This window comes from Rhinopithecus bieti, unplaced genomic scaffold (assembly GCF_001698545.2).
Source record: "Rhinopithecus bieti isolate Rb0 unplaced genomic scaffold, ASM169854v2 scaffold_5626, whole genome shotgun sequence".
Lineage (NCBI taxonomy): Eukaryota > Metazoa > Chordata > Mammalia > Primates > Cercopithecidae > Rhinopithecus > Rhinopithecus bieti.
In genome coordinates, this window is record NW_016805666.1 from 9,235,805 (window position 1) to 9,247,497 (window position 11,693).

The following is an 11,693-nucleotide window of genomic DNA, read 5'->3' on the forward strand; positions in this document are numbered from 1 at the left end:
TTTTTTTTTTTTTTTTTTTTTTTGAGACAAAGTCTTGCTGTGTCGCTCAGACTGGAGTGTAATGGCACAATCTCCACTCACTGCAATCTCTGCCTCCCGGGTTCAAGTGATTCTCTTGCCTCAGCCTCCCGAGTAGCGGGGATTACAGGCGCCCACCACCACACCCAGCTAATTTTTGTATTTTTAGTAGACACGGGGTTTCACCGTGTTGGCCAGGCTGGTCTCGAACTTCTGACCTCAGGTGATCTGCCCGCCTCAGTCTCCCAAAGTGCTGGGATTGTAGGGGTGAGCCGCTGCATCTGGCCTGCTTTTCCTTATGTTTCAGAATAGTTGAACCACTTTATTCCTCAGTGTGGCCCAAATAAGATTTTCAAATGCTTCTAAACAGAGCTCTCCTTCTGTGCCTCTGCCTCTGCTGAGGTTTGCTCCTGTAGGAAGTTATCTGGACCAAACAGCCCAAGGACTGAATTTAGCTTTATTGGTGTTACATTTCCTGTGTGTTGAGGGTTTGGCTGCCAAGAGGTGAATTATAGATGGAATCTTTCATTCTGGTTTCAGTTTCTGGAAGTAGCTATGAGCTCAAGGCAAATAATATATTTAAAGAGATATACATGATTTAAGGATAATCTGGCATTTATCTCTGCTCTCTTTTTGAAGACTTCATTATCATGGTTGCCTGACCCAACACAACGTATTTGGAGGAGGAGAGGGGACATTTTTATTGTACCCCATCACGTGGCTGAGTCATTTGGCTCTCCATTCACTGGAACAGACTACTGTGGACAACACCATTGGGTTTCCCACCAAGGACAGAATTCCAAAGCAACAATGGCTTGCATGGTTAGCTCACCCAGCCTGCCCAAGTCATCAGCTAGTTCCACACAGTAGAGAAGTGGGTAGTGCCCCCCCCACCTAACATCTGGAAAAATTCCCAAAAGTTGTGACTTCGAGACCACCGAGTCAGCAGCACCTCTCTTCCTGCCAAGAATAGCACATTGTTCTTTTCCTTTTCAAGTAATCCCTCCCTGAAAAGAGAAGATCACAGATTTTGTAGTATTAAATACGTTGTAGAAATTCATGGTAGCAGGGGCAAGATCATTTAAACAAAATACAGAAAGTATCAGAGAGAGAAAAAGCCAAGGACAAAGATTAATCATTTTCTGCTTAAAAAAAAAAGGCTTTGATTTGCAAGCATGGAATGCTCCACTGTTTCTCTTCTCTTCAAAGACATCTACTGAAAGGATTCCTTAACCTTACCAAGTGGCCAAAATCCTTTTCTGAGAAGACTCACAGAGCATAGGACCCGTAGGGTACACAAAGTTTTCATTAGTCCCTAGATGTTTCCTGATCCTTTTAAAAACTGGTTAAATTCAGAGACTCTAGGCAAATACTTCTTTCAGAACCTATGAGGCAAAAACGAAAGAAAGAAGGCGGCAGGACACGCAGTGTGACAGACCTTGGAATGGTAAGTAGGAAATATGAGTTAGTTTCTTGGCTAAGCTATGAATTTACCTTGTGCCTGCCAGAAATTAGTCTTTTGTGACAGTACATTTTCTGTGTTAATTGGTTTGGTTTATAAATTATTGCAAGAAGTAAGGGAGCAATGTCATGTATTGTAATTTCATTGTGTCAATTTTACCAAGTTCTCTTGCATTTTGTTATTATATGAACTCATAACGGGATAAGGAGTATAGGGTTTGATTCAGAACATAGGTGATGTTGGTATAAACGCTTCATGAAAAACCCTAAATATATTTTGAAGCCTACATAGTCAAAAGTCACCATTGGAAGACTTTTTTACTTTAATACTGTATTTATGCTCATTAGCACTCATCCTCATTTGAAACTTCTCAAATGTGTTATTATTTTATTTGACTGTTGTCTCCAGTTTGGTCTGAGGACCTCCACTTCCTTCACTGTCCATTCATCTTCATAGTGCTCTCATATTTTTTTTTTTAAATTGAGCTATGCAATGATCCTTAGTTTATAAATTCAACTCCACTTTGCCACACACAGTGTTAGGCTTGGGCAAACAATTAGAACTTGCCCTCCTTGGCTGGGCGCTGTGGCTCCCACCTGTAATCCCAGCACTTTGGGAGGCCGAAATGGGTGGATCACAAGGTCAAGAGATTGAGACCATCCTGGCCAATGTGGTAAAACCCCGTCTCTACTAAAAACACAAAATTTAGCTGGGCATAGTGGCGCATGTCTGTAGTCCCAGCTACTTGGGAGGCTGAGGCAGGAGAATCACTTGAACCTGGGAGGCGGAGGTTGCAGTGAGCCAAGATCGCGCCACTGCACTCCAGCCTGGGGACAGAGGGAGACTCCGTCTTAAAAAAAAAAAAAAAAAAAAATTCTCCCCCTTTTTTTTTTTTTTTTTTTTTTTTTTTTTTTTTTTTTTTTTTTTTTGCTCAGGGACCTCAGTCTGCAGTGGTTGCTCATTGCCTAGGATAAAGTCCAAATCTTTTGGGCCTTCACAATCCAGCCCTATCTGTTTTTCTAGTCTCCTTTACATTTTACATCCACTTGCTTTCCCCTGTGTTCTTCACAACAGTCGCACTGCCATTCTCAAGGTGTCATATTCTGTCCCTTTTTCATGCCTTTACTAATTTGTGTGAAATGCCATCCCCTATTCTTGCTCTTAAATTACCCCAGTTCAAAGGTTACCTCCTTCTCCGCCTCCATGCAGGCAGTTAGTCTTCACCTTCACCGAGATGCTGAGGAACTGTTTGCATTCTTCTCATTGTATCACCATTATCTAAGTGTCCATCCCTCCGCTGTGGCCTCTTTGGGAGCAGGTACATGTCTTCCTCCTCTTTCTCTCCTGACAGCATAACTGAATGAATACAGTGTCTGCCATAAGAGGCCCTTGATACGAGTTGGTTATGTAAATCAAAGAAAGTGACCAAGGCGAGTCTCGATCATTTGGGTTTATTTGCCAAGGTTAAGGAAGTGCTCAGGAAAGAACACCGATCCACAGGAAAACTGTGCCCCATGCTTTTCCAAAGGGGTCTGGGGACCTCAATATTTAAAGGGAAAAGAATGAATATTGGAGAAAGAAAGTTTTTTTTGCAAAGGGTGTGGGTGGATAAGAGGGAAGCCATTGCATTCTTTCGTCTTTGATCAGTCATTTACATGTGCGAGGGTGCTAGAGGTACAGTCACTTACACATTCGATGAATCTGCGTTTTTTACATAACATAAACATAGGGCAGAGGAAGCAAACACATACGCCTTTGTCTCAGGTAAGCAGAGGGATGTCTTTGAGTTCTGTCCTTTGTCCCATATCTGCAAAGATAAGCTATCAATGTACATTGCCAGGGTGAGATTCAACAGAACTGTTTTAGAGTAAAGATCTGGGAGCCCACAAGGAATTTCCCTATGGGCAAATTGTGAGAGAAGTCTATAGCTTTTTTATCTGGTAGCTATCTATTTAGGAACACAATGGGAGACAGGTTTGCAAGACCCAGTTCCCAGCTGGACTTTTCCCCTTTGGCTTAGTGAGTTTAGGGTCTCAAGATTTATTTTCCTTTCACAGTTGAATCAGGGAATAAATGAGTTAACTGTTCCTAAATTCGACCTCCCCAGTAATGGTGCCCATAACAACATCAAGGGCTTCTTGGAAAGCAATCTGACTATATATCTTGTTCTGCATGGCTAAGGAAGGCATTAGCAGCTATAATGCTAGCAAGGAAATAATAGAAATAAGAAAGACTGCTGAGTCGGTAGAGAATGCATTAAAAAGAGGAAGTTGTCCTGTTACCAGTCAGAAATCTTCACTGAGGTCTATTATGTGCCAGGCCCTTTCCTAGGTATTGTCTGTTGCTTAGTTTATTGCATAAGTAAACTACAGCAGGTACTGTATTTCCTCTTTTTATTTTAATTTTGTTTACTTTTCTTTTCTTTTTTTTTTTTTGAGATGGAGTCTCACTCTGTTGCCTAGGCTGGAGTGCAGTGGTGCAATCTTGGCTCACCACAAACTGCCTTCTGGGTTCAAGAGATTCTCTTGCCTCAGCCTCCCAAATAGCTGGAATTACAGGCACACACCACCATGCCTGGCTAATTTTTGTATTTTTAGTAGAGACGGAGTTTCACCACGTTGGCCAGGCTGGTCTCGAACTCCTGATCTGAGGTGATCCACCTGCCTTAGACTCCCAAAGTACTGGGATTACAGGTGTGAGCCGCCACGCCCGGCCTCCTCTTTTCATTTTAGGTTCAGAACCCTTTCTTTAAAAAGTTCATTGATAGGCCGGGTGCAGTGGCTCATGCCTGTAATCCTAGCACTTTGGGAGGCCACGGCAGGTGGATCACCAGAGGTCAGGAGTTCGAGACCAGCCTGGCCAACATGGTGAAACGCTGTGTCTACTAAAGATACAGGAAACGCTGTGTCTACTAAAGATACAAAAATTAGCCAGGCGTGGTGGCAGGCACCTATAATCCCAGCTACTTGGGACGCTGAGGCAGGAGAATTACTTGAACTTGGGAGGCAGAGGTTGCAGCGAGCTGAGATCATGCCGTTGCACTCCAGCCTGGGTGACAAGAGTGAAACTCTGTCTCAAACAAAACAAAGTATGTTATTAGATACACATATACACACATAACACACACACACAAACACACATGCATGCACACACGTCCACCCCTTGCTTCGTGTGTCTCTCCCAGCTCTGGCTCTGGACTCCAGGAGAATGCTATTGCTGTTTTCACAAAGGCATAGCTTCCTGTGTCATCAGGTGCACCTGTGTTATCACGTGTTTTTGGCAAGTGGTGCTCTAGATAGAACTCAAGACCCTCTTTGCTCTCCCGTGGCTGAGGCAGGTGGGGGGAATCCCTCAGCAGGAACCACAAGGCTCTCACAGGATAAACTGCTGTCGCATTGGTTTCTCCCCCAAGGACTTCACCAGACTTCATCAGAAGAAAGCAGTGCCAGAGGGGACTGCAGAGGAAAGCTGGGGCTTGGGAAACCAGCAGCAGGGGCCACGTGGGCAGGTGGTTTCTGTGTGAACCTCTGATCTGTGAAACATAAACAGGAAATGTTGAAGGCTTCTAGTGCTCTTTTTTGATATCAAGAACATTCTACGGCACAAAAGAGTTTGCCTCTCACTGTTTCTCATACGTGGAGGTTTTCTAACCAGCATCCTGAACAGAATTGAAGTACAAATAAAACCAAAGTAAAAACGAGCTTTATCTCTAGATTTTAAATTTTCATTTTTTTTTTATGGTGGCACCTATACTGTTACCTTGTAGGTACCAACCAGAATGTACTTTTTAACTGCCTGTCATTCATGGTTTACCTACTTGGAAGCTCAACCCTGTCCAAGACTGGACCCTAGTCGACACAAATTTTATCTTAATTTTATGAAGGTCTATCCCACCCCTAAATTTCTGACATTCTTAAATATGCTGCTCAGCTGTGCTTGTCAAAGGCAATTGCGTTTGCTACATTTCAGAACAGAGTCCACACAGACCCCATTTGGCTCTGTGCTAGGAATGGCAACAGTGCAAGACTGTGGAGCTCTGCGGTTGACCACAACTTTGATCTTGCTAGGTGCCGCCAAGTTGGAAAAAATTAACTAAGACTGCAGGGTCAAAGAAAACACATGAAAGCATTAACTGCTTTTGTTTCATGTTTCCTTTCCCTCCATAGAGGGACCCAGAAATTAAGAAAATTGCTGGGCGTGGTTGCTCACACCTGTAATCCCAACACTTTGGGAGGCCACGGTGGGTGGATCATGAGGTCAGGAGTTTGAGACCAGCCTGGCTAACATGGAGAAACCCTGTCTCTACTAAAAATACAAAAATTAGCCGGGTGTGGTGGTGCGCCCCTGTAATCCCAGCTACTGGGGAGGCTGAGGCAGGAGAATTGCTTGAACCTGGGAGGCAGAGGTTGCAGTGAGCCAAGATCGCGCCACTGCACTCCAGCCTGGGCAATAGAGTGAGACTTGGTCTCAAAAAAAAAAAAAAGAAATTAAGAAAATGTATACAGAGTGGGCAGGAACAAAATCTTCTGGTGAATCAAGTCTGTAGGCTTATTAAATGTGACAGTATGCTTCTTGAAGGATTAGAAATAAAGTACAGTGAAGTCAATGCTATAATAGCACTAAGCAGAGCCAAACACAATGTCTTTTCCTCCCCTCACAAGTACTGAACTCTTCTTTCAATCTGCTCAGCTCTGGGACTAGGCCAAGCCTTGTCCTCCTGGGACAGCTGCTTTGGGAGCCAACCAGGCGAGCCCAGCCAGTTCTCAGGGAGTTGAATGGCATGGCGGAGAAGTCCTTTCACACCCAAGGCCAGTCTGCGCACCAGGCCTCCCATCCCTGTCCTCCTCGGAGCCTTGAATGTGCAGCCTCTTTCACCACTGTCACCTTCCGGCCTCTCCATGTAGCTTCTCCTCGAATGCCTGCTGGGCATGCCAGTCTCCATTCCTCACAAACTGCTTATGTGCAGGGTGACACTCAGGATATTTGAAAACCGAAACGGTGTGGGCAGGCCACCACTAAGCAGGAAGGAAAATGGCTATCACGCAGGCATGGCTCCATGGAATTCAGAGAAGCCTCTGCCACCAGGTGTTACCGCTTTAGTTTTTGGGCTCACTGGGGAGCCCCAGGGGTGGTCACGAGATGGAACATTCTGGAGGCTCAAAAGAGTGGCCGTTCACAGAGTACAACTGTTGTGCATTGGTACACACCCGCCTGTCACGTCAGCTGGTCTGAGACCGCAGATGCCTTCCCAGAATGTTGCCTGCACTCCTCGCCTTAACAGAAGTCTGGGTTTTCTGTCCTATGCAACTCACAAATAGTGGCCGGCAGTTCTGTGCCATGGAGCACAGGACTGGGCAGGAGTTAGGTTTCTCCTTGACTCCCAAGACTGCTGCTGCGGTTATCATTGTTCCCTCTGTCCTGACCCATGGCCCAGGGTAAAAATTTCTTGACGCTCATGTCAATGCCATCCCCCTGTGGGCCCCTTCCAGTGGCTGCCATCTGGTAAGCTCCTGCTGATCTCTAAATGCCATCAAGAACTTTGGTCCATTTGTTTTTTCTCATTTAAGAAATATTTCTTAAGCATTCACTGTGCCAGACAACTTGCTGTATGTCCAGAGGTGTATAAAACATGATTCTTGTCCTTAAAGGTAAGCTCATCTTTTTTTTTTTTTTTTTTTTTTTTTGAGACGGAGTGTCTTGCTCTGTCACCCAGGCTGGAGTGCAATGGCGCGATCTCGGCTCACCACAAGCTCTGCCTCCCGGGTTCCAGTGATTCTCCTGCCTCAGCCTCCTGAGTAGTTGGGATCACAGGCGCATGCCACCATGCCCAGCTCATTTTTGTATTAAGTAGAGATGGGGTTTTACCATGTTGGCCAGGCTGGTCTCGAACTCCTGACCTCAGGTGATCTGCCCATCTTGGCCTCCCAAAGTGCTGGGATTACAGGCGCGAGCCACCGTGTCCAGCTGTAAACTCATAATTTAATAAAGAAATATAAAACAAAGAATGACCAGACCAGGTGGTAAATGCCTAAGTGGACATACAGTGTTTACAAATGTAGAAACGTGGACACGTGGAAATGATGATGTATTGGTTTCCTGTGGCTTAAAACAACAGAAACGTATTCTCCCACAGTTCTGGAGGCTAGACATCTGAAATCAAGGTGACAGCAGGGCCATCCTCCCTCTGAGACTCCAGGCAGAATCTTTTCCTGCCTTCTCCTAGCTTCCAGTGCTGGCCAGCGATCCTCAGCATTCCCCGCTTTCGGCTGCATGACTCCGGTCTCTGCTGTCGTCCTGTGTTCTCCCCATGTGTGCCATTTTCCTTTCCTTACGAGGATATTAGTCGTATTGTATTAGGGCCTACACTAATGAATTCATTTAATTCAATATGCAAAGACCCTATTTCCAAATAAGGTCACATTCCCAGGTACTGGGAGTTAGGAACTCAACATATCTTTTTAGGGGACACAGTTCAACCCATAACAGTTGGATAGTCAGGAGAGCAGGGAAAGGACCAGAGAAGGCTGGCCAGACAGGCTTGGCGAGCTGGTAAACAGGAGACAGCAGGGCAGGGAGAAGGGTGTTGTGTTGTCTGGAATGATGTATATAAACAGACTGGGGTCCGAGAGGGTGACACCTTTGGAAACTGCAAGATGTTCAGTCTGACAGGCATGAAGGATCCATGCTCAATAGTGGTAAAAGATAATCCTACACGTTGGCAGGAGCCAAGTCATGAATCTCATTGTCTCCCCACACAAACGTGCCTGCACTCCTTTACTCCCCCTTGCTGGCTGACTTTAACCAGTCATCTCAAACCCCTACTTCCCCCTCACTTCCCACATGCAATTGATCCCTCAGACCACCTGATTCTGCCTCCTAAAAATCTCCTAAATCAGACTAGGCATGGTGGCCCATGCCTGTAATCCCAGCAGTTTGGGAGGCTGAGGTGGGTGGATCACCTGAGGTTAGGAGTTCGAGACCAGCCTGGCCAACATGATAAAACCCCATCTCTACTAAAAATACAAAAATTAGGCTGGGCACGTGGCTTACGCCTGTAATCCCAGCACTTTGGGAGGCTGAGGCGGGCAGAGCACAAGGTCAAGAGATTGAGACCATCCTGGCCAACATGGTGAAACTCCATCCCTACTAAAAAAAAAAATGCAAACATTAGCTGGGTGTGGTGGTGCACACCTGTAGTGCCAGCTAGTCTGGAGGTTGAGGCAGGAGAATCGCTTGAACCTGGGAGGCAGAGGTTGCAGTGAGGCGAGATCGCACCACTGCACTCCAGCCTGGCAACAGAGCAAGAGTCCATCTCATAAAAAGACAAACAAAACAAAAAAACCCAACAACAAAAACAAAAATGAGCCTGGCCTGTTAGTGGGTGCCTGTAATCCCAGCTGCTCCAGAGGCTGAGGTAGGGAGAGTCTCTTGAACTGGGCGGTGGAGGTTGCAGTGAGCCGAGATCACATCTTAGTATTCCAGCCTGGGTGACGAGCGAAACTAAACACCGTCTCAAAAAATAATAACAGTAGTTCTCTTTGCCATCATTTCTCTTCCCGTGGAGCCACTGCCATGAAGGTTGAGCTGTGCAGTTTCAGCGGGTACAAGATCTACCCAGGACACGGGAAGCACTATGCCAGGACCGACGGGAAGGTTTTCCAGTTTCTCAATGCAAAATGCGAGTTGGTGTTCCTTTCCAAGAGGAATCCTCGGCAGATAAACTGGACTGTCCTCTACAGAAGGAAGCACAAAAAGGGACAGTCGGAAGAAATTCAAAAGAAAAGAATCCGTCCAGCAATCAGATTCCAGAGGGCCATTACTGGTGTATCTCTTGCTGCTATAATGACCAAGAGGAATCACAAACCTGAAGTTAGAAAGGCTCAGAGAGAACAAGCGATCAGGGCTGCTAAGGAAGCAAAAGAAGCTAAGCAAGCATCTAAAAAGACTGCAATGGCTGCTGCTAAGGCCCTACAAAGGCAACACCTAAGCAAAAGATTGTGAAGCCTGTGAAAGTTTCAGCTCCCCGAGTTGGTGGAAAACGATAAACTGTCAGATTAGATTTTTAAGTAAAGATTGGATTCTAACTCGAAGAATAAGAGGAAGAAGAAGAGGAATAAAAAGAGGAAGAGGACGAGGGAGGAGGAGGAGGAGGAAGAAGAGGAGGAGGAGGAGGAGGAGGAGGAAGTAGTTCTCCTAAATCTGCCTTCTGGTTTCTACTTCCACTTTCTAGTTCAGGCCCTGGTCATGACACAGTGGAGCACTGGCCATCTCACGGGTCCTCCTGCTGTCAGGCCTGCGCATCCCCTCTCCGTTCTCAGGGGTCAGGCCCGCGCATCCCCTCTCAGTTCTCAGGGGTCCTCCTGCTGTCAGGCCCGCGCGTCACCTCTCCGTCTCCTCTGCCGCTAGAGCCATCACTCAATGCTCTGGACCGTACCCCTCCCGGGGCAGGAGGTAGGTGGATCCCCATAGTGTCATGAATGACGCTGCTTTAGTCAGCTACCTGAGCTTCACCAGCCGCTTCCTCATCAGATCCTGGCATTCTCTGTGGCCAGCCTGAAGACAGAGCATTTGCTTTCAGAGAACTCCAGTCTCGATTTGCTCTTTAGTGACTTTTTTCCTACTGTGAATTAACAAGTCGATATTCAGATTTCATTTTTAAGATGCAAGTTAAATTCTTTCCTAAAATTGAGTCCTTGAATTAATTCACCTACAGATTGTAATCTGAGCTCCATGTCACAAAGCTGTCAGTGATCTGTCTGACCTTTGGCCACTGGTTCTACTTCTCCTCTACGGGATCTCGGACCCTAGGTGCTATGGAATTATTTGAGTTCCTACTTGGTGGCAGTCTTTCCTCTGCCTGGGATACCACTTCCTCCCCCTTCTATTTTCTTTTCTTTTCTTTTCTTTCTTTCTTTTTTTGAGGTGGAGTCTTGCTTTGTCGCTCAGGCTGGAGTGCAGTGGGGCGATCTCAGCTCACTGCAACCTCTGCCTCCTGGGTTCAAGTGATTCTCCTGCCTCAGCCTCCCGAGTAGCTGGAATTACAAGTGCACACCACTATGCCCGGCTGATTTTTGTGTTTTTAGTAGAGAAAGGGTTTCACCATGTTGGCCAGGCTGGTCTCAAACTCCTGACCTCGTGATCTGCCCGCATCAGCTTCCCAAAGTGCTGGGATTACAGGCGTGAGTCACCGCACCCATCTTCCCCCTTCTATTTCTGACTACCTCCAGCTTGTTTTTCCAAACGCAGCTCAGGATTTGCTCTGGAATGAAGCCTTCTTTACCTCTTCAGGGCAGCATCAGGGGGCCCTCCTCTGTGCTCCCAGTATCCCTCATTCTACCATCCATTATAGCCTCTTATCTTATTTGATCTCCACATCTACCTGGTTGGTTTTCTTGTTTATGTTTCCCTCTAGACTCTGAACAACTCCAGCAGGCTCCAGGTCAGTTCTCCCAAAAACACTGTACCTAATCATTGCTCTTTTGGCACCTATTGGGAGTATCCTATGCTTTTTTTTCTTTTCTTTTCTTTTGCCTAATGTTGGCATTTTAATTTTGCTTTTTCTTGATAGAATGGGTAAATTCCTATAGCCATTAGCTGTAGACTCTAAGGCACTCCTCTCCAAAGGCATAGTGTTTGTACCTACTATGGATGCTGAGCCATGAAGACTGAGTTGGGGATGGAGCAATCAGCAGGCAGCTGGGGGCGTTTGCTGTGGATGAGATGTTGAGATTACTGGGGGTGTTGCTGTGGATGAGATGCTGAGGTTACTGGGGGCGTTGCTGTGGATGAGATGCTGAGGTTACTGGGGGCGTTGCTGTGGATGAGATGCTGAGGTTACTGGGGGCGTTGCTGTGGATGAGATGCTGAGGTTACTGGGGGCGTTGCTGTGGATGAGATGCTGAGGTTACTGGGGGCGTTGCTGTGGATGAGATGCTGAGGTTACTGGGGGCGTTGCTGTGGATGAGATGCTGAGGTTACTGGGGGCGTTGCTGTGGATGAGATGCTGAGGTTACTGGGGGCGTTGCTGTGGATGAGATGCTGAGGTTACTGGGGGCGTTGCTGTGGATGAGATGCTGAGGTTACTGGGGGCGTTGCTGTGGATGAGATGCTGAGGTTACTGGGGGCGTTGCTGTGGATGAGATGCTGAGGTTACTGGGGGCGTTGCTGTGGATGAGATGCTGAGGTTACTGGGGGCGTTGCTGTGGATGAGATG

The 11,693-nt window shown here is 46.5% G+C and overlaps 1 pseudogene; it reads left to right on the forward strand.

The window, feature by feature from the left end:
- The first annotated feature begins 8,940 nt into the window (after nucleotides 1-8,940).
- Nucleotides 8,941-10,396, forward strand: LOC108530516 (60S ribosomal protein L24 pseudogene; annotated as a pseudogene).
- The last annotated feature ends 1,297 nt before the right edge of the window (nucleotides 10,397-11,693 follow it).